Raw genomic sequence first — 21695 nt, forward strand, 5'->3', positions numbered from 1 at the left:
CGGTCCGATTAGTGGCGTCGCCGTAGACGACAATTAACGCACAATGCCCTCTCCCTCGTCATGGCAGGGTCACAAAGCTCCCCCTGGATTTCCCCGATCGCTGGACGGACGAGCGTCGACATTGTATACCTCCTTTTAGCCGGCACCTTTAAGAAGGTCCGCGTTTCGGGGACCCCAGGCGCCGGTCCGATTAGTGGCGTCGCCGTAGACGACAATTAACGCACAATGCCCTCTCCCTCGTCATGGCAGGGTCACAAAGTTCCCCCTGGATTTCCCCGATCGCTGGACGGACGAGCGTCGACATTGTATACCTCCTTTTAGCCGGCACCTTTAAGAAGGTCCGCGTTTCGGGGACCCCAGGCGCCGGTCCGATTAGTGGCGTCGCCGTAGACGACAATTAACGCACAATGCCCTCTCCCTCGTCATGGCAGGGTCACAAAGTTCCCCCTGAATTTCCCCGATCGCTGGACGGACGAGCGTCGACATTGTATACCTCCTTTTAGCCGGCACCTTTAAGAAGGTCCGCGTTTCGGGGACCCCAGGCGCCGGTCCGATTAGTGGCGTCGCCGTAGACGACAATTAACGCACAATGCCCTCTCCCTCGTCATGGCAGGGTCACAAAGCTCCCCCTGGATTTCCCCGATCGCTGGACGGACGAGCGTCGACATTGTATACCTCCTTTTAGCCGGCACCTTTAAGAAGGTCCGCGTTTCGGGGACCCCAGGCGCCGGTCCGATTAGTGGCGTCGCCGTAGACGACAATTAACGCACAATGCCCTCTCCCTCGTCATGGCAGGGTCACAAAGTTCCCCCTGAATTTCCCCGATCGCTGGACGGACGAGCGTCGACATTGTATACCTCCTTTTAGCCGGCACCTTTAAGAAGGTCCGCGTTTCGGGAACCCGAGGCGCCGGTCCGATTAGTGGCGTCGCCGTAGACGACAATTAACGCACAATGCCCTCTCCCTCGTCATGGCAGGGTCACAAAGTTCCCCCTGAATTTCCCCGATCGCTGGACGGACGAGCGTCGACATTGTATACCTCCTTTTAGCCGGCACCTTTAAGAAGGTCCGCGTTTCGGGAACCCGAGGCGCCGGTCCGATTAGTGGCGTCGCCGTAGACGACAATTAACGCACAATGCCCTCTCCCTCGTCATGGCAGGGTCACAAAGTTCCCCCTGAATTTCCCCGATCGCTGGACGGACGAGCGTCGACATTGTATACCTCCTTTTAGCCGGCACCTTTAAGAAGGTCCGCGTTTCGGGAACCCGAGGCGCCGGTCCGATTAGTGGCGTCGCCGTAGACGACAATTAACGCACAATGCCCTCTCCCTCGTCATGGCAGGGTCACAAAGTTCCCCCTGAATTTCCCCGATCGCTGGACGGACGAGCGTCGACATTGTATACCTCCTTTTAGCCGGCACCTTTAAGAAGGTCCGCGTTTCGGGAACCCGAGGCGCCGGTCCGATTAGTGGCGTCGCCGTAGACGACAATTAACGCACAATGCCCTCTCCCTCGTCATGGCAGGGTCACAAAGTTCCCCCTGAATTTCCCCGATCGCTGGACGGACGAGCGTCGACATTGTATACCTCCTTTTAGCCGGCACCTTTAAGAAGGTCCGCGTTTCGGGAACCCGAGGCGCCGGTCCGATTAGTGGCGTCGCCGTAGACGACAATTAACGCACAATGCCCTCTCCCTCGTCATGGCAGGGTCACAAAGTTCCCCCTGAATTTCCCCGATCGCTGGACGGACGAGCGTCGACATTGTATACCTCCTTTTAGCCGGCACCTTTAAGAAGGTCCGCGTTTCGGGAACCCGAGGCGCCGGTCCGATTAGTGGCGTCGCCGTAGACGACAATTAACGCACAATGCCCTCTCCCTCGTCATGGCAGGGTCACAAAGTTCCCCCTGGATTTCCCCGATCGCTGGACGGACGAGCGTCGACATTGTATACCTCCTTTTAGCCGGCACCTTTAAGAAGGTCCGCGTTTCGGGGACCCCAGGCGCCGGTCCGATTAGTGGCGTCGCCGTAGACGACAATTAACGCACAATGCCCTCTCCCTCGTCATGGCAGGGTCACAAAGTTCCCCCTGAATTTCCCCGATCGCTGGACGGACGAGCGTCGACATTGTATACCTCCTTTTAGCCGGCACCTTTAAGAAGGTCCGCGTTTCGGGAACCCGAGGCGCCGGTCCGATTAGTGGCGTCGCCGTAGACGACAATTAACGCACAATGCCCTCTCCCTCGTCATGGCAGGGTCACAAAGCTCCCCCTGGATTTCCCCGATCGCTGGACGGACGAGCGTCGACATTGTATACCTCCTTTTAGCCGGCACCTTTAAGAAGGTCCGCGTTTCGGGAACCCGAGGCGCCGGTCCGATTAGTGGCGTCGCCGTAGACGACAATTAACGCACAATGCCCTCTCCCTCGTCATGGCAGGGTCACAAAGTTCCCCCTGAATTTCCCCGATCGCTGGACGGACGAGCGTCGACATTGTATACCTCCTTTTAGCCGGCACCTTTAAGAAGGTCCGCGTTTCGGGAACCCGAGGCGCCGGTCCGATTAGTGGCGTCGCCGTAGACGACAATTAACGCACAATGCCCTCTCCCTCGTCATGGCAGGGTCACAAAGTTCCCCCTGAATTTCCCCGATCGCTGGACGGACGAGCGTCGACATTGTATACCTCCTTTTAGCCGGCACCTTTAAGAAGGTCCGCGTTTCGGGAACCCGAGGCGCCGGTCCGATTAGTGGCGTCGCCGTAGACGACAATTAACGCACAATGCCCTCTCCCTCGTCATGGCAGGGTCACAAAGTTCCCCCTGAATTTCCCCGATCGCTGGACGGACGAGCGTCGACATTGTATACCTCCTTTTAGCCGGCACCTTTAAGAAGGTCCGCGTTTCGGGAACCCGAGGCGCCGGTCCGATTAGTGGCGTCGCCGTAGACGACAATTAACGCACAATGCCCTCTCCCTCGTCATGGCAGGGTCACAAAGTTCCCCCTGAATTTCCCCGATCGCTGGACGGACGAGCGTCGACATTGTATACCTCCTTTTAGCCGGCACCTTTAAGAAGGTCCGCGTTTCGGGAACCCGAGGCGCCGGTCCGATTAGTGGCGTCGCCGTAGACGACAATTAACGCACAATGCCCTCTCCCTCGTCATGGCAGGGTCACAAAGTTCCCCCTGAATTTCCCCGATCGCTGGACGGACGAGCGTCGACATTGTATACCTCCTTTTAGCCGGCACCTTTAAGAAGGTCCGCGTTTCGGGGACCCCAGGCGCCGGTCCGATTAGTGGCGTCGCCGTAGACGACAATTAACGCACAATGCCCTCTCCCTCGTCATGGCAGGGTCACAAAGTTCCCCCTGAATTTCCCCGATCGCTGGACGGACGAGCGTCGACATTGTATACCTCCTTTTAGCCGGCACCTTTAAGAAGGTCCGCGTTTCGGGAACCCGAAGCGCCGGTCCGATTAGTGGCGTCGCCGTAGACGACAATTAACGCACAATGCCCTCTCCCTCGTCATGGCAGGGTCACAAAGTTCCCCCTGAATTTCCCCGATCGCTGGACGGACGAGCGTCGACATTGTATACCTCCTTTTAGCCGGCACCTTTAAGAAGGTCCGCGTTTCCGGGACCCCAGGCGCCGGTCCGATTAGTGGCGTCGCCGTAGACGACAATTAACGCACAATGCCCTCTCCCTCGTCATGGCAGGGTCACAAAGTTCCCCCTGAATTTCCCCGATCGCTGGACGGACGAGCGTCGACATTGTATACCTCCTTTTAGCCGGCACCTTTAAGAAGGTCCGCGTTTCGGGAACCCGAGGCGCCGGTCCGATTAGTGGCGTCGCCGTAGACGACAATTAACGCACAATGCCCTCTCCCTCGTCATGGCAGGGTCACAAAGTTCCCCCTGAATTTCCCCGATCGCTGGACGGACGAGCGTCGACATTGTATACCTCCTTTTAGCCGGCACCTTTAAGAAGGTCCGCGTTTCCGGGACCCCAGGCGCCGGTCCGATTAGTGGCGTCGCCGTAGACGACAATTAACGCACAATGCCCTCTCCCTCGTCATGGCAGGGTCACAAAGTTCCCCCTGAATTTCCCCGATCGCTGGACGGACGAGCGTCGACATTGTATACCTCCTTTTAGCCGGCACCTTTAAGAAGGTCCGCGTTTCGGGAACCCGAGGCGCCGGTCCGATTAGTGGCGTCGCCGTAGACGACAATTAACGCACAATGCCCTCTCCCTCGTCATGGCAGGGTCACAAAGTTCCCCCTGGATTTCCCCGATCGCTGGACGGACGAGCGTCGACATTGTATACCTCCTTTTAGCCGGCACCTTTAAGAAGGTCCGCGTTTCCGGGAACCCGAGGCGCCGGTCCGATTAGTGGCGTCGCCGTAGACGACAATTAACGCACAATGCCCTCTCCCTCGTCATGGCAGGGTCACAAAGTTCCCCCTGGATTTCCCCGATCGCTGGACGGACGAGCGTCGACATTGTATACCTCCTTTTAGCCGGCACCTTTAAGAAGGTCCGCGTTTCCGGGACCCCAGGCGCCGGTCCGATTAGTGGCGTCGCCGTAGACGACAATTAACGCACAATGCCCTCTCCCTCGTCATGGCAGGGTCACAAAGTTCCCCCTGAATTTCCCCGATCGCTGGACGGACGAGCGTCGACATTGTATACCTCCTTTTAGCCGGCACCTTTAAGAAGGTCCGCGTTTCGGGAACCCGAGGCGCCGGTCCGATTAGTGGCGTCGCCGTAGACGACAATTAACGCACAATGCCCTCTCCCTCGTCATGGCAGGGTCACAAAGCTCCCCCTGGATTTCCCCGATCGCTGGACGGACGAGCGTCGACATTGTATACCTCCTTTTAGCCGGCACCTTTAAGAAGGTCCGCGTTTCGGGGACCCCAGGCGCCGGTCCGATTAGTGGCGTCGCCGTAGACGACAATTAACGCACAATGCCCTCTCCCTCGTCATGGCAGGGTCACAAAGTTCCCCCTGAATTTCCCCGATCGCTGGACGGACGAGCGTCGACATTGTATACCTCCTTTTAGCCGGCACCTTTAAGAAGGTCCGCGTTTCGGGAACCCGAGGCGCCGGTCCGATTAGTGGCGTCGCCGTAGACGACAATTAACGCACAATGCCCTCTCCCTCGTCATGGCAGGGTCACAAAGCTCCCCCTGGATTTCCCCGATCGCTGGACGGACGAGCGTCGACATTGTATACCTCCTTTTAGCCGGCACCTTTAAGAAGGTCCGCGTTTCGGGGACCCCAGGCGCCGGTCCGATTAGTGGCGTCGCCGTAGACGACAATTAACGCACAATGCCCTCTCCCTCGTCATGGCAGGGTCACAAAGTTCCCCCTGAATTTCCCCGATCGCTGGACGGACGAGCGTCGACATTGTATACCTCCTTTTAGCCGGCACCTTTAAGAAGGTCCGCGTTTCGGGGACCCCAGGCGCCGGTCCGATTAGTGGCGTCGCCGTAGACGACAATTAACGCACAATGCCCTCTCCCTCGTCATGGCAGGGTCACAAAGCTCCCCCTGGATTTCCCCGATCGCTGGACGGACGAGCGTCGACATTGTATACCTCCTTTTAGCCGGCACCTTTAAGAAGGTCCGCGTTTCGGGAACCCGAGGCGCCGGTCCGATTAGTGGCGTCGCCGTAGACGACAATTAACGCACAATGCCCTCTCCCTCGTCATGGCAGGGTGACAAAGTTCCCCCTGAATTTCCCCGATCGCTGGACGGACGAGCGTCGACATTGTATACCTCCTTTTAGCCGGCACCTTTAAGAAGGTCCGCGTTTCGGGAACCCGAGGCGCCGGTCCGATTAGTGGCGTCGCCGTAGACGACAATTAACGCACAATGCCCTCTCCCTCGTCATGGCAGGGTCACAAAGTTCCCCCTGGATTTCCCCGATCGCTGGACGGACGAGCGTCGACATTGTATACCTCCTTTTAGCCGGCACCTTTAAGAAGGTCCGCGTTTCGGGGACCCCAGGCGCCGGTCCGATTAGTGGCGTCGCCGTAGACGACAATTAACGCACAATGCCCTCTCCCTCGTCATGGCAGGGTCACAAAGTTCCCCCTGGATTTCCCCGATCGCTGGACGGACGAGCGTCGACATTGTATACCTCCTTTTAGCCGGCACCTTTAAGAAGGTCCGCGTTTCGGGAACCCGAGGCGCCGGTCCGATTAGTGGCGTCGCCGTAGACGACAATTAACGCACAATGCCCTCTCCCTCGTCATGGCAGGGTCACAAAGCTCCCCCTGGATTTCCCCGATCGCTGGACGGACGAGCGTCGACATTGTATACCTCCTTTTAGCCGGCACCTTTAAGAAGGTCCGCGTTTCGGGAACCCGAGGCGCCGGTCCGATTAGTGGCGTCGCCGTAGACGACAATTAACGCACAATGCCCTCTCCCTCGTCATGGCAGGGTCACAAAGCTCCCCCTGGATTTCCCCGATCGCTGGACGGACGAGCGTCGACATTGTATACCTCCTTTTAGCCGGCACCTTTAAGAAGGTCCGCGTTTCGGGAACCCGAGGCGCCGGTCCGATTAGTGGCGTCGCCGTAGACGACAATTAACGCACAATGCCCTCTCCCTCGTCATGGCAGGGTCACAAAGTTCCCCCTGGATTTCCCCGATCGCTGGACGGACGAGCGTCGACATTGTATACCTCCTTTTAGCCGGCACCTTTAAGAAGGTCCGCGTTTCGGGGACCCCAGGCGCCGGTCCGATTAGTGGCGTCGCCGTAGACGACAATTAACGCACAATGCCCTCTCCCTCGTCATGGCAGGGTCACAAAGCTCCCCCTGGATTTCCCCGATCGCTGGACGGACGAGCGTCGACATTGTATACCTCCTTTTAGCCGGCACCTTTAAGAAGGTCCGCGTTTCGGGGACCCCAGGCGCCGGTCCGATTAGTGGCGTCGCCGTAGACGACAATTAACGCACAATGCCCTCTCCCTCGTCATGGCAGGGTCACAAAGTTCCCCCTGGATTTCCCCGATCGCTGGACGGACGAGCGTCGACATTGTATACCTCCTTTTAGCCGGCACCTTTAAGAAGGTCCGCGTTTCGGGGACCCCAGGCGCCGGTCCGATTAGTGGCGTCGCCGTAGACGACAATTAACGCACAATGCCCTCTCCCTCGTCATGGCAGGGTCACAAAGTTCCCCCTGGATTTCCCCGATCGCTGGACGGACGAGCGTCGACATTGTATACCTCCTTTTAGCCGGCACCTTTAAGAAGGTCCGCGTTTCGGGAACCCGAGGCGCCGGTCCGATTAGTGGCGTCGCCGTAGACGACAATTAACGCACAATGCCCTCTCCCTCGTCATGGCAGGGTCACAAAGCTCCCCCTGGATTTCCCCGATCGCTGGACGGACGAGCGTCGACATTGTATACCTCCTTTTAGCCGGCACCTTTAAGAAGGTCCGCGTTTCGGGGACCCCAGGCGCCGGTCCGATTAGTGGCGTCGCCGTAGACGACAATTAACGCACAATGCCCTCTCCCTCGTCATGGCAGGGTCACAAAGTTCCCCCTGGATTTCCCCGATCGCTGGACGGACGAGCGTCGACATTGTATACCTCCTTTTAGCCGGCACCTTTAAGAAGGTCCGCGTTTCGGGGACCCCAGGCGCCGGTCCGATTAGTGGCGTCGCCGTAGACGACAATTAACGCACAATGCCCTCTCCCTCGTCATGGCAGGGTCACAAAGCTCCCCCTGGATTTCCCCGATCGCTGGACGGACGAGCGTCGACATTGTATACCTCCTTTTAGCCGGCACCTTTAAGAAGGTCCGCGTTTCGGGGACCCCAGGCGCCGGTCCGATTAGTGGCGTCGCCGTAGACGACAATTAACGCACAATGCCCTCTCCCTCGTCATGGCAGGGTCACAAAGTTCCCCCTGGATTTCCCCGATCGCTGGACGGACGAGCGTCGACATTGTATACCTCCTTTTAGCCGGCACCTTTAAGAAGGTCCGCGTTTCGGGGACCCCAGGCGCCGGTCCGATTAGTGGCGTCGCCGTAGACGACAATTAACGCACAATGCCCTCTCCCTCGTCATGGCAGGGTCACAAAGTTCCCCCTGGATTTCCCCGATCGCTGGACGGACGAGCGTCGACATTGTATACCTCCTTTTAGCCGGCACCTTTAAGAAGGTCCGCGTTTCGGGAACCCGAGGCGCCGGTCCGATTAGTGGCGTCGCCGTAGACGACAATTAACGCACAATGCCCTCTCCCTCGTCATGGCAGGGTCACAAAGCTCCCCCTGGATTTCCCCGATCGCTGGACGGACGAGCGTCGACATTGTATACCTCCTTTTAGCCGGCACCTTTAAGAAGGTCCGCGTTTCGGGAACCCGAGGCGCCGGTCCGATTAGTGGCGTCGCCGTAGACGACAATTAACGCACAATGCCCTCTCCCTCGTCATGGCAGGGTCACAAAGTTCCCCCTGGATTTCCCCGATCGCTGGACGGACGAGCGTCGACATTGTATACCTCCTTTTAGCCGGCACCTTTAAGAAGGTCCGCGTTTCGGGAACCCGAGGCGCCGGTCCGATTAGTGGCGTCGCCGTAGACGACAATTAACGCACAATGCCCTCTCCCTCGTCATGGCAGGGTCACAAAGCTCCCCCTGGATTTCCCCGATCGCTGGACGGACGAGCGTCGACATTGTATACCTCCTTTTAGCCGGCACCTTTAAGAAGGTCCGCGTTTCGGGAACCCGAGGCGCCGGTCCGATTAGTGGCGTCGCCGTAGACGACAATTAACGCACAATGCCCTCTCCCTCGTCATGGCAGGGTCACAAAGCTCCCCCTGGATTTCCCCGATCGCTGGACGGACGAGCGTCGACATTGTATACCTCCTTTTAGCCGGCACCTTTAAGAAGGTCCGCGTTTCGGGGACCCCAGGCGCCGGTCCGATTAGTGGCGTCGCCGTAGACGACAATTAACGCACAATGCCCTCTCCCTCGTCATGGCAGGGTCACAAAGTTCCCCCTGGATTTCCCCGATCGCTGGACGGACGAGCGTCGACATTGTATACCTCCTTTTAGCCGGCACCTTTAAGAAGGTCCGCGTTTCGGGGACCCGAGGCGCCGGTCCGATTAGTGGCGTCGCCGTAGACGACAATTAACGCACAATGCCCTCTCCCTCGTCATGGCAGGGTCACAAAGTTCCCCCTGGATTTCCCCGATCGCTGGACGGACGAGCGTCGACATTGTATACCTCCTTTTAGCCGGCACCTTTAAGAAGGTCCGCGTTTCGGGGACCCGAGGCGCCGGTCCGATTAGTGGCGTCGCCGTAGACGACAATTAACGCACAATGCCCTCTCCCTCGTCATGGCAGGGTCACAAAGCTCCCCCTGGATTTCCCCGATCGCTGGACGGACGAGCGTCGACATTGTATACCTCCTTTTAGCCGGCACCTTTAAGAAGGTCCGCGTTTCGGGGACCCCAGGTGCCGGTCCGATTAGTGGCGTCGCCGTAGACGACAATTAACGCACAATGCCCTCTCCCTCGTCATGGCAGGGTCACAAAGTTCCCCCTGGATTTCCCCGATCGCTGGACGGACGAGCGTCGACATTGTATACCTCCTTTTAGCCGGCACCTTTAAGAAGGTCCGCGTTTCGGGAACCCCAGGCGCCGGTCCGATTAGTGGCGTCGCCGTAGACGACAATTAACGCACAATGCCCTCTCCCTCGTCATGGCAGGGTCACAAAGTTCCCCCTGGATTTCCCCGATCGCTGGACGGACGAGCGTCGACATTGTATACCTCCTTTTAGCCGGCACCTTTAAGAAGGTCCGCGTTTCGGGAACCCGAGGCGCCGGTCCGATTAGTGGCGTCGCCGTAGACGACAATTAACGCACAATGCCCTCTCCCTCGTCATGGCAGGGTCACAAAGCTCCCCCTGGATTTCCCCGATCGCTGGACGGACGAGCGTCGACATTGTATACCTCCTTTTAGCCGGCACCTTTAAGAAGGTCCGCGTTTCGGGAACCCGAGGCGCCGGTCCGATTAGTGGCGTCGCCGTAGACGACAATTAACGCACAATGCCCTCTCCCTCGTCATGGCAGGGTCACAAAGTTCCCCCTGGATTTCCCCGATCGCTGGACGGACGAGCGTCGACATTGTATACCTCCTTTTAGCCGGCACCTTTAAGAAGGTCCGCGTTTCGGGGACCCCAGGCGCCGGTCCGATTAGTGGCGTCGCCGTAGACGACAATTAACGCACAATGCCCTCTCCCTCGTCATGGCAGGGTCACAAAGTTCCCCCTGGATTTCCCCGATCGCTGGACGGACGAGCGTCGACATTGTATACCTCCTTTTAGCCGGCACCTTTAAGAAGGTCCGCGTTTCGGGGACCCCAGGCGCCGGTCCGATTAGTGGCGTCGCCGTAGACGACAATTAACGCACAATGCCCTCTCCCTCGTCATGGCAGGGTCACAAAGCTCCCCCTGGATTTCCCCGATCGCTGGACGGACGAGCGTCGACATTGTATACCTCCTTTTAGCCGGCACCTTTAAGAAGGTCCGCGTTTCGGGAACCCGAGGCGCCGGTCCGATTAGTGGCGTCGCCGTAGACGACAATTAACGCACAATGCCCTCTCCCTCGTCATGGCAGGGTCACAAAGTTCCCCCTGGATTTCCCCGATCGCTGGACGGACGAGCGTCGACATTGTATACCTCCTTTTAGCCGGCACCTTTAAGAAGGTCCGCGTTTCGGGAACCCGAGGCGCCGGTCCGATTAGTGGCGTCGCCGTAGACGACAATTAACGCACAATGCCCTCTCCCTCGTCATGGCAGGGTCACAAAGTTCCCCCTGGATTTCCCCGATCGCTGGACGGACGAGCGTCGACATTGTATACCTCCTTTTAGCCGGCACCTTTAAGAAGGTCCGCGTTTCGGGGACCCCAGGCGCCGGTCCGATTAGTGGCGTCGCCGTAGACGACAATTAACGCACAATGCCCTCTCCCTCGTCATGGCAGGGTCACAAAGTTCCCCCTGGATTTCCCCGATCGCTGGACGGACGAGCGTCGACATTGTATACCTCCTTTTAGCCGGCACCTTTAAGAAGGTCCGCGTTTCGGGGACCCCAGGCGCCGGTCCGATTAGTGGCGTCGCCGTAGACGACAATTAACGCACAATGCCCTCTCCCTCGTCATGGCAGGGTCACAAAGTTCCCCCTGGATTTCCCCGATCGCTGGACGGACGAGCGTCGACATTGTATACCTCCTTTTAGCCGGCACCTTTAAGAAGGTCCGCGTTTCGGGAACCCGAGGCGCCGGTCCGATTAGTGGCGTCGCCGTAGACGACAATTAACGCACAATGCCCTCTCCCTCGTCATGGCAGGGTCACAAAGTTCCCCCTGGATTTCCCCGATCGCTGGACGGACGAGCGTCGACATTGTATACCTCCTTTTAGCCGGCACCTTTAAGAAGGTCCGCGTTTCGGGGACCCCAGGCGCCGGTCCGATTAGTGGCGTCGCCGTAGACGACAATTAACGCACAATGCCCTCTCCCTCGTCATGGCAGGGTCACAAAGCTCCCCCTGGATTTCCCCGATCGCTGGACGGACGAGCGTCGACATTGTATACCTCCTTTTAGCCGGCACCTTTAAGAAGGTCCGCGTTTCGGGAACCCGAGGCGCCGGTCCGATTAGTGGCGTCGCCGTAGACGACAATTAACGCACAATGCCCTCTCCCTCGTCATGGCAGGGTCACAAAGTTCCCCCTGGATTTCCCCGATCGCTGGACGGACGAGCGTCGACATTGTATACCTCCTTTTAGCCGGCACCTTTAAGAAGGTCCGCGTTTCGGGGACCCCAGGCGCCGGTCCGATTAGTGGCGTCGCCGTAGACGACAATTAACGCACAATGCCCTCTCCCTCGTCATGGCAGGGTCACAAAGCTCCCCCTGGATTTCCCCGATCGCTGGACGGACGAGCGTCGACATTGTATACCTCCTTTTAGCCGGCACCTTTAAGAAGGTCCGCGTTTCGGGGACCCCAGGCGCCGGTCCGATTAGTGGCGTCGCCGTAGACGACAATTAACGCACAATGCCCTCTCCCTCGTCATGGCAGGGTCACAAAGTTCCCCCTGGATTTCCCCGATCGCTGGACGGACGAGCGTCGACATTGTATACCTCCTTTTAGCCGGCACCTTTAAGAAGGTCCGCGTTTCGGGAACCCCAGGCGCCGGTCCGATTAGTGGCGTCGCCGTAGACGACAATTAACGCACAATGCCCTCTCCCTCGTCATGGCAGGGTCACAAAGTTCCCCCTGGATTTCCCCGATCGCTGGACGGACGAGCGTCGACATTGTATACCTCCTTTTAGCCGGCACCTTTAAGAAGGTCCGCGTTTCGGGAACCCCAGGCGCCGGTCCGATTAGTGGCGTCGCCGTAGACGACAATTAACGCACAATGCCCTCTCCCTCGTCATGGCAGGGTCACAAAGTTCCCCCTGGATTTCCCCGATCGCTGGACGGACGAGCGTCGACATTGTATACCTCCTTTTAGCCGGCACCTTTAAGAAGGTCCGCGTTTCGGGAACCCCAGGCGCCGGTCCGATTAGTGGCGTCGCCGTAGACGACAATTAACGCACAATGCCCTCTCCCTCGTCATGGCAGGGTCACAAAGTTCCCCCTGGATTTCCCCGATCGCTGGACGGACGAGCGTCGACATTGTATACCTCCTTTTAGCCGGCACCTTTAAGAAGGTCCGCGTTTCGGGAACCCCAGGCGCCGGTCCGATTAGTGGCGTCGCCGTAGACGACAATTAACGCACAATGCCCTCTCCCTCGTCATGGCAGGGTCACAAAGCTCCCCCTGGATTTCCCCGATCGCTGGACGGACGAGCGTCGACATTGTATACCTCCTTTTAGCCGGCACCTTTAAGAAGGTCCGCGTTTCGGGAACCCGAGGCGCCGGTCCGATTAGTGGCGTCGCCGTAGACGACAATTAACGCACAATGCCCTCTCCCTCGTCATGGCAGGGTCACAAAGTTCCCCCTGGATTTCCCCGATCGCTGGACGGACGAGCGTCGACATTGTATACCTCCTTTTAGCCGGCACCTTTAAGAAGGTCCGCGTTTCGGGAACCCGAGGCGCCGGTCCGATTAGTGGCGTCGCCGTAGACGACAATTAACGCACAATGCCCTCTCCCTCGTCATGGCAGGGTCACAAAGCTCCCCCTGGATTTCCCCGATCGCTGGACGGACGAGCGTCGACATTGTATACCTCCTTTTAGCCGGCACCTTTAAGAAGGTCCGCGTTTCGGGAACCCGAGGCGCCGGTCCGATTAGTGGCGTCGCCGTAGACGACAATTAACGCACAATGCCCTCTCCCACGTCATGGCAGGGTCACAAAGCTCCCCCTGGATTTCCCCGATCGCTGGACGGACGAGCGTCGACATTGTATACCTCCTTTTAGCCGGCACCTTTAAGAAGGTCCGCGTTTCGGGGACCCCAGGCGCCGGTCCGATTAGTGGCGTCGCCGTAGACGACAATTAACGCACAATGCCCTCTCCCTCGTCATGGCAGGGTCACAAAGTTCCCCCTGGATTTCCCCGATCGCTGGACGGACGAGCGTCGACATTGTATACCTCCTTTTAGCCGGCACCTTTAAGAAGGTCCGCGTTTCGGGGACCCCAGGCGCCGGTCCGATTAGTGGCGTCGCCGTAGACGACAATTAACGCACAATGCCCTCTCCCTCGTCATGGCAGGGTCACAAAGTTCCCCCTGGATTTCCCCGATCGCTGGACGGACGAGCGTCGACATTGTATACCTCCTTTTAGCCGGCACCTTTAAGAAGGTCCGCGTTTCGGGGACCCCAGGCGCCGGTCCGATTAGTGGCGTCGCCGTAGACGACAATTAACGCACAATGCCCTCTCCCTCGTCATGGCAGGGTCACAAAGTTCCCCCTGGATTTCCCCGATCGCTGGACGGACGAGCGTCGACATTGTATACCTCCTTTTAGCCGGCACCTTTAAGAAGGTCCGCGTTTCGGGGACCCCAGGCGCCGGTCCGATTAGTGGCGTCGCCGTAGACGACAATTAACGCACAATGCCCTCTCCCTCGTCATGGCAGGGTCACAAAGCTCCCCCTGGATTTCCCCGATCGCTGGACGGACGAGCGTCGACATTGTATACCTCCTTTTAGCCGGCACCTTTAAGAAGGTCCGCGTTTCGGGGACCCCAGGCGCCGGTCCGATTAGTGGCGTCGCCGTAGACGACAATTAACGCACAATGCCCTCTCCCTCGTCATGGCAGGGTCACAAAGCTCCCCCTGGATTTCCCCGATCGCTGGACGGACGAGCGTCGACATTGTATACCTCCTTTTAGCCGGCACCTTTAAGAAGGTCCGCGTTTCGGGGACCCCAGGCGCCGGTCCGATTAGTTGCGTCGCCGTAGACGACAATTAACGCACAATGCCCTCTCCCTCGTCATGGCAGGGTCACAAAGCTCCCCCTGGATTTCCCCGATCGCTGGACGGACGAGCGTCGACATTGTATACCTCCTTTTAGCCGGCACCTTTAAGAAGGTCCGCGTTTCGGGAACCCGAGGCGCCGGTCCGATTAGTGGCGTCGCCGTAGACGACAATTAACGCACAATGCCCTCTCCCTCGTCATGGCAGGGTCACAAAGCTCCCCCTGGATTTCCCCGATCGCTGGACGGACGAGCGTCGACATTGTATACCTCCTTTTAGCCGGCACCTTTAAGAAGGTCCGCGTTTCGGGAACCCGAGGCGCCGGTCCGATTAGTGGCGTCGCCGTAGACGACAATTAACGCACAATGCCCTCTCCCTCGTCATGGCAGGGTCACAAAGTTCCCCCTGGATTTCCCCGATCGCTGGACGGACGAGCGTCGACATTGTATACCTCCTTTTAGCCGGCACCTTTAAGAAGGTCCGCGTTTCGGGGACCCCAGGCGCCGGTCCGATTAGTTGCGTCGCCGTAGACGACAATTAACGCACAATGCCCTCTCCCTCGTCATGGCAGGGTCACAAAGTTCCCCCTGGATTTCCCCGATCGCTGGACGGACGAGCGTCGACATTGTATACCTCCTTTTAGCCGGCACCTTTAAGAAGGTCCGCGTTTCGGGGACCCCAGGCGCCGGTCCGATTAGTGGCGTCGCCGTAGACGACAATTAACGCACAATGCCCTCTCCCTCGTCATGGCAGGGTCACAAAGTTCCCCCTGGATTTCCCCGATCGCTGGACGGACGAGCGTCGACATTGTATACCTCCTTTTAGCCGGCACCTTTAAGAAGGTCCGCGTTTCGGGGACCCCAGGCGCCGGTCCGATTAGTTGCGTCGCCGTAGACGACAATTAACGCACAATGCCCTCTCCCTCGTCATGGCAGGGTCACAAAGTTCCCCCTGGATTTCCCCGATCGCTGGACGGACGAGCGTCGACATTGTATACCTCCTTTTAGCCGGCACCTTTAAGAAGGTCCGCGTTTCGGGGACCCCAGGCGCCGGTCCGATTAGTTGCGTCGCCGTAGACGACAATTAACGCACAATGCCCTCTCCCTCGTCATGGCAGGGTCACAAAGTTCCCCCTGGATTTCCCCGATCGCTGGACGGACGAGCGTCGACATTGTATACCTCCTTTTAGCCGGCACCTTTAAGAAGGTCCGCGTTTCGGGGACCCCAGGCGCCGGTCCGATTAGTGGCGTCGCCGTAGACGACAATTAACGCACAATGCCCTCTCCCTCGTCATGGCAGGGTCACAAAGTTCCCCCTGGATTTCCCCGATCGCTGGACGGACGAGCGTCGACATTGTATACCTCCTTTTAGCCGGCACCTTTAAGAAGGTCCGCGTTTCGGGGACCCCAGGCGCCGGTCCGATTAGTGGCGTCGCCGTAGACGACAATTAACGCACAATGCCCTCTCCCTCGTCATGGCAGGGTCACAAAGTTCCCCCTGGATTTCCCCGATCGCTGGACGGACGAGCGTCGACATTGTATACCTCCTTTTAGCCGGCACCTTTAAGAAGGTCCGCGTTTCGGGAACCCGAGGCGCCGGTCCGATTAGTGGCGTCGCCGTAGACGACAATTAACGCACAATGCCCTCTCCCTCGTCATGGCAGGGTCACAAAGTTCCCCCTGGATTTCCCCGATCGCTGGACGGACGAGCGTCGACATTGTATACCTCCTTTTAGCCGGCACCTTTAAGAAGGTCCGCGTTTCGGGGACCCCAGGCGCCGGTCCGATTAGTGGCGTCGCCGTAGACGACAATTAACGCACAATGCCCTCTCCCTCGTCATGGCAGGGTCACAAAGTTCCCCCTGGATTTCCCCGATCGCTGGACGGACGAGCGTCGACATTGTATACCTCCTTTTAGCCGGCACCTTTAAGAAGGTCCGCGTTTCGGGGACCCCAGGCGCCGGTCCGATTAGTGGCGTCGCCGTAGACGACAATTAACGCACAATGCCCTCTCCCTCGTCATGGCAGGGTCACAAAGTTCCCCCTGGATTTCCCCGATCGCTGGACGGACGAGCGTCGACATTGTATACCTCCTTTTAGCCGGCACCTTTAAGAAGGTCCGCGTTTCGGGGACCCCAGGCGCCGGTCCGATTAGTTGCGTCGCCGTAGACGACAATTAACGCACAATGCCCTCTCCCTCGTCATGGCAGGGTCACAAAGTTCCCCCTGGATTTCCCCGATCGCTGGACGGACGAGCGTCGACATTGTATACCTCCTTTTAGCCGGCACCTTTAAGAAGGTCCGCGTTTCGGGAACCCGAGGCGCCGGTCCGATTAGTGGCGTCGCCGTAGACGACAATTAACGCACAATGCCCTCTCCCTCGTCATGGCAGGGTCACAAAGTTCCCCCTGGATTTCCCCGATCGCTGGACGGACGAGCGTCGACATTGTATACCTCCTTTTAGCCGGCACCTTTAAGAAGGTCCGCGTTTCGGGGACCCCAGGCGCCGGTCCGATTAGTTGCGTCGCCGTAGACGACAATTAACGCACAATGCCCTCTCCCTCGTCATGGCAGGGTCACAAAGCTCCCCCTGGATTTCCCCGATCGCTGGACGGACGAGCGTCGACATTGTATACCTCCTTTTAGCCGGCACCTTTAAGAAGGTCCGCGTTTCGGGAACCCGAGGCGCCGGTCCGATTAGTGGCGTCGCCGTAGACGACAATTAACGCACAATGCCCTCTCCCTCGTCATGGCAGGGTCACAAAGCTCCCCCTGGATTTCCCCGATCGCTGGACGGACGAGCGTCGACATTGTATACCTCCTTTTAGCCGGCACCTTTAAGAAGGTCCGCGTTTCGGGAACCCGAGGCGCCGGTCCGATTAGTGGCGTCGCCGTAGACGACAATTAACGCACAATGCCCTCTCCCTCGTCATGGCAGGGTCGCAAAGTTCCCCCTGGATTTCCCCGATCGCTGGACGGACGAGCGTCGACATTGTATACCTCCTTTTAGCCGGCACCTTTAAGAAGGTCCGCGTTTCGGGGACCCCAGGCGCCGGTCCGATTAGTGGCGTCGCCGTAGACGACAATTAACGCACAATGCCCTCTCCCTCGTCATGGCAGGGTCACAAAGCTCCCCCTGGATTTCCCCGATCGCTGGACGGACGAGCGTCGACATTGTATACCTCCTTTTAGCCGGCACCTTTAAGAAGGTCCGCGTTTCGGGAACCCGAGGCGCCGGTCCGATTAGTTGCGTCGCCGTAGACGACAATTAACGCACAATGCCCTCTCCCTCGTCATGGCAGGGTCACAAAGTTCCCCCTGGATTTCCCCGATCGCTGGACGGACGAGCGTCGACATTGTATACCTCCTTTTAGCCGGCACCTTTAAGAAGGTCCGCGTTTCGGGAACCCGAGGCGCCGGTCCGATTAGTGGCGTCGCCGTAGACGACAATTAACGCACAATGCCCTCTCCCTCGTCATGGCAGGGTCACAAAGTTCCCCCTGGATTTCCCCGATCGCTGGACGGACGAGCGTCGACATTGTATACCTCCTTTTAGCCGGCACCTTTAAGAAGGTCCGCGTTTCGGGAACCCGAGGCGCCGGTCCGATTAGTGGCGTCGCCGTAGACGACAATTAACGCACAATGCCCTCTCCCTCGTCATGGCAGGGTCACAAAGCTCCCCCTGGATTTCCCCGATCGCTGGACGGACGAGCGTCGACATTGTATACCTCCTTTTAGCCGGCACCTTTAAGAAGGTCCGCGTTTCGGGAACCCGAGGCGCCGGTCCGATTAGTGGCGTCGCCGTAGACGACAATTAACGCACAATGCCCTCTCCCTCGTCATGGCAGGGTCACAAAGTTCCCCCTGGATTTCCCCGATCGCTGGACGGACGAGCGTCGACATTGTATACCTCCTTTTAGCCGGCACCTTTAAGAAGGTCCGCGTTTCGGGAACCCGAGGCGCCGGTCCGATTAGTGGCGTCGCCGTAGACGACAATTAACGCACAATGCCCTCTCCCTCGTCATGGCAGGGTCACAAAGCTCCCCCTGGATTTCCCCGATCGCTGGACGGACGAGCGTCGACATTGTATACCTCCTTTTAGCCGGCACCTTTAAGAAGGTCCGCGTTTCGGGGACCCCAGGCGCCGGTCCGATTAGTGGCGTCGCCGTAGACGACAATTAACGCACAATGCCCTCTCCCTCGTCATGGCAGGGTCACAAAGTTCCCCCTGGATTTCCCCGATCGCTGGACGGACGAGCGTCGACATTGTATACCTCCTTTTAGCCGGCACCTTTAAGAAGGTCCGCGTTTCGGGGACCCCAGGCGCCGGTCCGATTAGTGGCGTCGCCGTAGACGACAATTAACGCACAATGCCCTCTCCCTCGTCATGGCAGGGTCACAAAGCTCCCCCTGGATTTCCCCGATCGCTGGACGGACGAGCGTCGACATTGTATACCTCCTTTTAGCCGGCACCTTTAAGAAGGTCCGCGTTTCGGGGACCCCAGGCGCCGGTCCGATTAGTTGCGTCGCCGTAGACGACAATTAACGCACAATGCCCTCTCCCTCGTCATGGCAGGGTCACAAAGCTCCCCCTGGATTTCCCCGATCGCTGGACGGACGAGCGTCGACATTGTATACCTCCTTTTAGCCGGCACCTTTAAGAAGGTCCGCGTTTCGGGAACCCGAGGCGCCGGTCCGATTAGTGGCGTCGCCGTAGACGACAATTAACGCACAATGCCCTCTCCCTCGTCATGGCAGGGTCACAAAGCTCCCCCTGGATTTCCCCGATCGCTGGACGGACGAGCGTCGACATTGTATACCTCCTTTTAGCCGGCACCTTTAAGAAGGTCCGCGTTTCGGGAACCCGAGGCGCCGGTCCGATTAGTGGCGTCGCCGTAGACGACAATTAACGCACAATGCCCTCTCCCTCGTCATGGCAGGGTCACAAAGTTCCCCCTGGATTTCCCCGATCGCTGGACGGACGAGCGTCGACATTGTATACCTCCTTTTAGCCGGCACCTTTAAGAAGGTCCGCGTTTCGGGGACCCCAGGCGCCGGTCCGATTAGTTGCGTCGCCGTAGACGACAATTAACGCACAATGCCCTCTCCCTCGTCATGGCAGGGTCACAAAGTTCCCCCTGGATTTCCCCGATCGCTGGACGGACGAGCGTCGACATTGTATACCTCCTTTTAGCCGGCACCTTTAAGAAGGTCCGCGTTTCGGGGACCCCAGGCGCCGGTCCGATTAGTGGCGTCGCCGTAGACGACAATTAACGCACAATGCCCTCTCCCTCGTCATGGCAGGGTCACAAAGCTCCCCCTGGATTTCCCCGATCGCTGGACGGACGAGCGTCGACATTGTATACCTCCTTTTAGCCGGCACCTTTAAGAAGGTCCGCGTTTCGGGAACCCGAGGCGCCGGTCCGATTAGTGGCGTCGCCGTAGACGACAATTAACGCACAATGCCCTCTCCCTCGTCATGGCAGGGTCACAAAGCTCCCCCTGGATTTCCCCGATCGCTGGACGGACGAGCGTCGACATTGTATACCTCCTTTTAGCCGGCACCTTTAAGAAGGTCCGCGTTTCGGGGACCCCAGGCGCCGGTCCGATTAGTGGCGTCGCCGTAGACGACAATTAACGCACAATGCCCTCTCCCTCGTCATGGCAGGGTCACAAAGTTCCCCCTGGATTTCCCCGATCGCTGGACGGACGAGCGTCGACATTGTATACCTCCTTTTAGCCGGCACCTTTAAGAAGGTCCGCGTTTCGGGGACCCCAGGCGCCGGTCCGATTAGTTGCGTCGCCGTAGACGACAATTAACGCACAATGCCCTCTCCCTCGTCATGGCAGGGTCACAAAGCTCCCCCTGGATTTCCCCGATCGCTGGACGGACGAGCGTCGACATTGTATACCTCCTTTTAGCCGGCACCTTTAAGAAGGTCCGCGTTTCGGGAACCCGAGGCGCCGGTCCGATTAGTGGCGTCGCCGTAGACGACAATTAACGCACAATGCCCTCTCCCTCGTCATGGCAGGGTCACAAAGCTCCCCCTGGATTTCCCCGATCGCTGGACGGACGAGCGTCGACATTGTATACCTCCTTTTAGCCGGCACCTTTAAGAAGGTCCGCGTTTCGGGAACCCGAGGCGCCGGTCCGATTAGTGGCGTCGCCGTAGACGACAATTAACGCACAATGCCCTCTCCCTCGTCATGGCAGGGTCACAAAGCTCCCCCTGGATTTCCCCGATCGCTGGACGGACGAGCGTCGACATTGTATACCTCCTTTTAGCCGGCACCTTTAAGAAGGTCCGCGTTTCGGGAACCCGAGGCGCCGGTCCGATTAGTGGCGTCGCCGTAGACGACAATTAACGCACAATGCCCTCTCCCTCGTCATGGCAGGGTCACAAAGCTCCCCCTGGATTTCCCCGATCGCTGGACGGACGAGCGTCGACATTGTATACCTCCTTTTAGCCGGCACCTTTAAGAAGGTCCGCGTTTCGGGGACCCCAGGCGCCGGTCCGATTAGTGGCGTCGCCGTAGACGACAATTAACGCACAATGCCCTCTCCCTCGTCATGGCAGGGTCACAAAGTTCCCCCTGGATTTCCCCGATCGCTGGACGGACGAGCGTCGACATTGTATACCTCCTTTTAGCCGGCACCTTTAAGAAGGTCCGCGTTTCGGGGACCCCAGGCGCCGGTCCGATTAGTGGCGTCGCCGTAGACGACAATTAACGCACAATGCCCTCTCCCTCGTCATGGCAGGGTCACAAAGTTCCCCCTGGATTTCCCCGATCGCTGGACGGACGAGCGTCGACATTGTATACCTCCTTTTAGCCGGCACCTTTAAGAAGGTCCGCGTTTCGGGGACCCCAGGCGCCGGTCCGATTAGTGGCGTCGCCGTAGACGACAATTAACGCACAATGCCCTCTCCCTCGTCATGGCAGGGTCACAAAGCTCCCCCTGGATTTCCCCGATCGCTGGACGGACGAGCGTCGACATTGTATACCTCCTTTTAGCCGGCACCTTTAAGAAGGTCCGCGTTTCGGGGACCCCAGGCGCCGGTCCGATTAGTGGCGTCGCCGTAGACGACAATTAACGCACAATGCCCTCTCCCTCGTCATGGCAGGGTCACAAAGTTCCCCCTGGATTTCCCCGATCGCTGGACGGACGAGCGTCGACATTGTATACCTCCTTTTAGCCGGCACCTTTAAGAAGGTCCGCGTTTCGGGGACCCCAGGCGCCGGTCCGATTAGTGGCGTCGCCGTAGACGACAATTA

The 21695-nt window shown here is 58.6% G+C and overlaps 1 long non-coding RNA gene across 1 annotated transcript in view; it reads right to left on the reverse strand.

The window, feature by feature from the left end:
- The window catches only part of LOC120848941, a 222986-nt gene that overhangs the window by 1424 nt on the left and 199867 nt on the right, over positions 1 to 21695 (reverse strand). The gene's annotated exons all lie outside the window — the stretch shown is intronic.

The sequence above is a fragment of the Ixodes scapularis genome, unplaced genomic scaffold (assembly GCF_016920785.2).
Source record: "Ixodes scapularis isolate PalLabHiFi unplaced genomic scaffold, ASM1692078v2 ptg000854l_1__unscaffolded, whole genome shotgun sequence".
Classification (NCBI taxonomy): Eukaryota; Metazoa; Arthropoda; class Arachnida; order Ixodida; family Ixodidae; genus Ixodes; species Ixodes scapularis.